At 49.3% G+C, this 6,000-nt stretch overlaps 1 long non-coding RNA gene across 4 annotated transcripts in view; it reads left to right on the top strand.

Moving 5' to 3' along the window:
• Positions 1 to 6,000, top strand: part of LOC126498133 (uncharacterized) — a 64,997-nt gene continuing 58,997 nt past the window's right edge. For all 4 annotated transcript variants that reach the window (XR_007590782.1, XR_007590780.1, XR_007590781.1 and 1 more), the window contains exon 1: positions 1 to 1,157. This is a non-coding gene — a long non-coding RNA (uncharacterized lncRNA). The remainder of the gene's footprint in view (positions 1,158 to 6,000) is intronic.

The following is a 6,000-nucleotide window of genomic DNA, read 5'->3' as shown; positions in this document are numbered from 1 at the left end:
TCTGACATGTGTGTTCAGAATCAAACTTAGATTCTCTGCAAGAGCAGCAGTTCTTTTAACCACTAAGCCATATCTCTAGCTCCTTAACTTAGCTCCTTTTAACTGACTTATGAAGAATGGATAACCAAATCTGGCTCGTTGGGACTTAGGCAGTGACTCTAAATTCAATAAGACTCTCTAGGCATGCAAGCACCCAGATACCCAAAGGGTTTCACTTCTCTACCCAAATGATAGATAGAGACCACAGTACAGACTGAACTTCCAGGAATCGTGGTCACCATGCTCTCTGTGATTCTGCATATGTGGGATTAGAATGGGAGAAGATGATATATGTTAAAGGAAAAGATTCATTTTTAAAAGAAACCTGTGCCAACTGGTGGTGTTGTAACACATAACTATCTATGCACCGTCATGGGAGAAAAGTCTCTACTATCATAAAACCTCTGAAACCTCCCAAAGGAAATCTGAATCCATACGAAAATGGATCCATGTACTAATGTGGCATTTGTTATCAAAGCCAAAAAATGGAGCCAGGGCTGGTGAGGTGGCTCAGCGTTAAGAGGGCCTGTTGCTCAATCATGGGAGCCTGAGTCTGGATCCCAGTGTCCACAGCCAGTGGCTTACAATGGCCAGTAGCTCCAGCTGCAAGGGTTCTAATGCCCTCTTCTAGCCTCCATGGGCACTGCACGCTCATGATGCCCAGACATGAACAGAAAGCACCCATACCCTTTATAATAACTAATCTTGGCTGCTAATTGACTACATCTGGAATCAACTAAAACTCATGCGGTTGAGTGTTCCTGCAATTGGATCCTTTGAGGTTGGGAGACCCACCCTAAATCTGGGCCATACTTCCTGGTGGCAGCTCACATAAAAGTACATGAAAGAAGGAAGCTTGCTGCTTCGTCTTTTTTTTTTCTTTTCTGTTTTCCCGCATGTTTTGTCGCTTTTGTTGAGGCATTCCTTTGTTGGTGTTAGAACCTACTTTTTCAGGATTCCATCATGCAGCAAAGACCAGCATTTCTTCAGGAATCTTCGAGGACTCCAGCACCAGATTGGGCCTGCTGAGACATTCAGTCATGTGGACTGAGCAACTACCAGATTCTCGGCCTTTCCACTGGGAGACTGCTCCTGTTGGAATATCCTGAGCACAGCCTGTAAGTCATTCTAATAAACTGCCTTTGAATATATATTAATATATGCTCATTCTATCAGTTCTGTTTCCTTAGAAAACCTAATGTACATATAAAATAAACTAGTATGTGGTGGCACATGCCTTTAATAGTAGCCTCAGGGAGACAGAAGCAGGAGGATTCCCACAAGGTCCAGGCCAACCAGGACTATAATGACCCTGTCTCAAAACAAAAACAAAACAAAGCCCTTTAATATTTTGTTGATGAAAGAAGCCAGGTGTAAAAAACCATGTAGGCAACATTTCCTTTTTACGTGCTGTAGCAAGTCAGGTGTGGTGGTGTAAGCCTTTGATACCAGAGCACCCGAGAGAGGCAGAGTCAGGCAAATCTCTATGAGTTTGAGGCTGGCCTTGTCTACATAGAGTTTCAGGATCACCAGGGCTTCATAGGGAGACCTAATAGTGGTAGAATGATGGAGAGATAGAAGGGAGTCTTGCCATTGCCTGGCACGTGGATGGTGGTGCTGATGGTACCCAAGAGATCTCATCCCATCTTTGGGGTATAAAAGTGTCCTGCGATTAGGCAGTGGTTTGGACTGCATGCATCTGTGTATGAGTCCATAAGAACGTGGACTCCAGTCTGCCTATGGGAAGCTTTTGTGGTAGATGAGCTGTGGCTGCATACAATATAAACTATCTCTAAACACAGTTCAGGTAGGCCTCCACGGAAGGTCTGAGAAGGGAGGAATAGAAATGGGGGTGTATTGATTTGGGGAGCATATTTGGAGTTCTCTACTTGGTCCTGCCTGAGTTTAGGGACCCAGGCTTTCTGTACTGTGTCCTAATGCTTAGGGCTTATTACCCAGAGGTTAGGCTTTCCTTCCCGAGGATTCTGAATCCTAGAGTCTTGTATGGACTTTATCTGTTTGGGTGAATGTCCTCATTAGCTTTAACTGTCAATTTGACAAAGCCTAGAGCCACTTGAGAAAGGCATCTCGATTGAAGGATTGTTCAGTTCAGTTTGGCCTGTGGGGGATTGTCTTGATTCTTAATTGATGTAGGAGGACCCAGCCCACTGTGGGCAACACCATTCCCTAGGCAGGTGGTCCTGGGATATATAAGAAAGCTAGCCAAACACGAGTCTGCAAACAAACCAACAAGCAACATTACTCCATGGGTTCTGTTTTGAGTTCCTGCCCTGGTTTCCCTCTGGAAGTATATATAAGCCAAGAAAAGAGTTTCTTCCCCTAAGTTGGTTTTCAATCATAGCGTTTTATCATAGCAACAGAAAATGAACTAGAGAAGGAAGTCATTTCTCATTCTGGTCTTTGCATTTGGCAGAGCACTGGGGCAAAAGGGAACAGACAGAAAGTAAGAGGACCTATCACCAAGTTAGGGAACTTAGAGGAGCCAGAAGGGGATGAGAAAAGAGTGATCTCTACCCAGCAGTGGTGGCTGAGTGGTTAAGCAGAGACATAATTGAGGCCTATGCCTTACTCACACTTGGTCGGCATGTGTACAAAGACCCCAGACCCGACAGCATGGGAAGGGACTGAGAGGAAAGGCTAGAGTCTGCGTCTGGATCTGGGGACCCTAGAAGGTCAGGCGCTGGACTGTGCTTTCAAGTGTTCTCTCTGGTGGAAGGAGAACCAGCAGGGAGTCAGGGAAACCCACAGGGGCAGCAGTGCAGGACCAGGAAGAGCCACCAGTGACTGGCCTGTGGACAGAGATGGTCAAGATTTCATCAGCCAGGGAGACCTTCCTGTTTCAGGGACAACAAACAGCCCCAACAAAAGACCTGAGCCATCAAGCCTTCACAGTCAGGAGGAAAAGGGAGCTGAAGGCAGGGCCCTGTGTGACAGGCTGAGTGCAAAGGCCTTGTGAGCTTGCCTGTGGCCTGCCATTGTACACAGAACAGTTGGCAGTGAGGTGCTGGCCTTGTGCCGGGAGGCCTGGACTTGCTGGGCCAGGGAGAGCGTGTTGGCATGTTCTGGGAGCCCTGAGATGTGGGTTCTGATCAACTCTCAGGGAGTTTGTGGAGGTCACATGTGGGTCAGGATGAGTCTCCTTAGGATCTGCAGGGACCCAACCCCCCTTCAGTCCTGCTGTTGGAGGAAGAGGGCAGCAACAATTCTGGATTCCTTGGGGTGGGGGTGGATACTGCAGCTGTGGGAAGAAAAAAAGCCTGGTTGGCCTCTGGAGGGCTGTAACCCTACTGTGGCTGACTGGACATTGTAGCTACCCCTACTGTGGGACCCTTGCCACCTAGGATGATGCAGTTCTAAGATATCAGCCCGGCCAGGTGCACACAGGTCTCCAAGTGAGAGAGGGCTAGTCAGAGCTTTGCATTATTTCCACCTCAGGACACCTCCTGGCAGGCAGTGGAATCCGGAAATCTGCACTGAGCAAGTAAGAGGAGGCCTTGTCCCTAAGGAGGGGGTTAGATGGCCCACTGTCTGGGCGAAGGATGGAGCCTCAATCTACAGGACTAATCCTGCCCTTATGGACTCTATGTCACTCTGAGCTCAGACCCCAGTGGTGCTGCCTGTTAGTGTGAGGCTAGGGTCACCTTCACCATCTACCCAGGAGTCTGCTCAGCAGGGGAGCAGTAGCCTATTGAGATGTCCTGAGGAAAGAGGGGTTCTGGGGAGCGACCAGGGCTGGCTGGGATGCTCTTGGTGCCTCCATTCCTGTGGAATCTAAACCTAGGGAGGCCCAGCAACCGCTGCCTCCCACCTCTGTTCCATCACCATGGATTGTAGGGGTTGGAGGGCTGAAGGGAACAGCCTGGGTAAACCATCTCCTGTCTCTGCAGGGACCAGGCTCACACAGGCCCTGCCCCTTCTGATTAGAGTCAATCTGCCCTATTTACAGCCTTCGCTCCTCTTTCTCCAGACTCTTGCTGAGGGCATAAAGGGCGCATTGAAACTTCAGGCCCTTTGGTCTGTCACAGGGACTCTTCCTGATCTATGTCTCTTACTGTCTAGACTACCTGGGGTTGCCTGGACAAGCTGTACCCACTGTTGACAGCAATAGCTCACCAGCTTCCGTGTGACCAGGCCACACAGGGGAAGCCAGCTTCTCTGAAGAGGACCCTAAAGTTCCCACAGAGAGGCTGCAAGATGAGATCTGAAGAAGTAGGCAGCCCTTAGGAGAAGGGTGTGGGCATTCATGTATCCCCCTCCTCACCTAGACCCTGTTAGGTCAAGGGGTCACTGGGACTGCTGGAAAGGCCACTGTGGATGGAGCAGAATGTAGAGGGAAGGTGGGTGGATCTGCTCAACACAGAACCTGAAGTCTGAATTGAAGGCACGTCTTTCAAATCAAGGAAGTAGCTGGAAATACTCAGGGGAAAGCCAGGAAGGGTGGGTGCTGTGGGAGAAAGTTCCGGAATCTTTAACTATCTCTGCTTCCCATTTCTTTTTTTTTTTTTTTTCTTTTTGGTTTTTCGAGACAGGGTTTCTCTGTGGTTTTGGAGCCTGTCCTGGAACTAGCTCTTGTAGACCAGTCTGGTCTCAAACTCACAGAGATCCGCCTGCCTCTGCCTCCCGAGTGCTGGGATTAAAGGTGTGCGCCACCATCGCCCGGCTCTGCTTCCCATTTCCTCAAGCATAAGTAAATGACCAAACCAGCTTGGGTTAAGCTGTGGGAGAAGGAAGTGGGAAGGTGCTTTTGAGGGAGGGAGTGGCTGGGAGGATGGAGCTAGACCTCAGTACCGACCAGTGTGCAGTTAGGGTTTGACTTGGTTTGGGACCTAACATTAATGAAAATGAATAGCTATCAGTACTACCTGCTATTAATTCTGTACAGTGGAACCGGACTCTGGTTTCCAGATCAATACTAAGTAATTAAGAGAGAAAAAAATATTAAATAAGACTTAGACATCCAAAAGTTGTGGCAGACAAGAGAATCGGAAGGTTTGACAGAGGACGTCGACAGGACTGGGGAAGCTTGTAGGGGAGACTGGTCTGGAAGCAGCTGTTTGGAGCCCGGATGGGCAATAGAGAGGCTGATTGGTTCAAGGACCTCATGGCACTGCAGGGAGAGGAAAGAAGGAGAAAGAAGGAGACACAGAGTTAGAGGCCACTGGAGAGAGGCCCAATGGAAGGAGCTGAACTCCAGCTATGGTGTAGGATGGGGCTCCAGCAAGGAGTCCACCTTCTGACCCCTTCTAGCATGCCAGGGGGTCTGAGAATGATTGCTGTCCCGAATTTAAGACCCACTGTCCACTAGGCCAATCGCAGTAAGGCCAGCTGTTCCTGCAGACCAGTATCTGCAGGAGATGCATGCACTTCTGAGCCTCTAAATGTTGTCACCACTTGGGGACACTGGGTATAGACACAGCATCTGGTAGGGTGGACTAGTCTCTATCTCCGTCTCTAATTCAGTGCCCAGATTACACATGGACTGAGACAGGAAGGGCCATGGTGTGGATGGAGCCCTGGGCCTGTAAGTCTCTGTGGCATCTGTCTTTCTCGCCAGATCGAGGCCCCTGCTTCCTCTTTCTCCATCTAGGAAGCCCAGGGTCCATGTTTTCCTGTCCTATAAGGAGGCTCCTGCCCATAATAGTGTCCAGGTTCTGATCCTAGGCTTTGTGTCCTTAGCCTGGCAGTCCCACAGCATTTGCCTAGGACAGGCTCCTTGCACCCCATAAAAGTCCAGGAGCCAGGGACAGCTCCCTGTTCTACTGCCACTGTAGGAAAGAGGAGTGGAGGAGACTTTCAAGACAGCTTTGATGGCCCGAGGACACCTATGGAGCTGATGCAGCCCTTTAAAGACACTTGGAACTGAGAGAAAGGTATTGTCCCTTTGTCCCTCTATCAGTCATTAAGAAGGACCCCCAGAAGGACAAGAATTCAGGTGAGGCA

The sequence above is a fragment of the Alexandromys fortis genome, unplaced genomic scaffold (assembly GCF_014885135.2).
Source record: "Alexandromys fortis isolate MF-2015 unplaced genomic scaffold, M_Fortis_MF-2015_v1.1 scaffold_3, whole genome shotgun sequence".
Lineage (NCBI taxonomy): Eukaryota > Metazoa > Chordata > Mammalia > Rodentia > Cricetidae > Alexandromys > Alexandromys fortis.
This window is presented reverse-complemented; position numbering and strand designations above follow the sequence as displayed.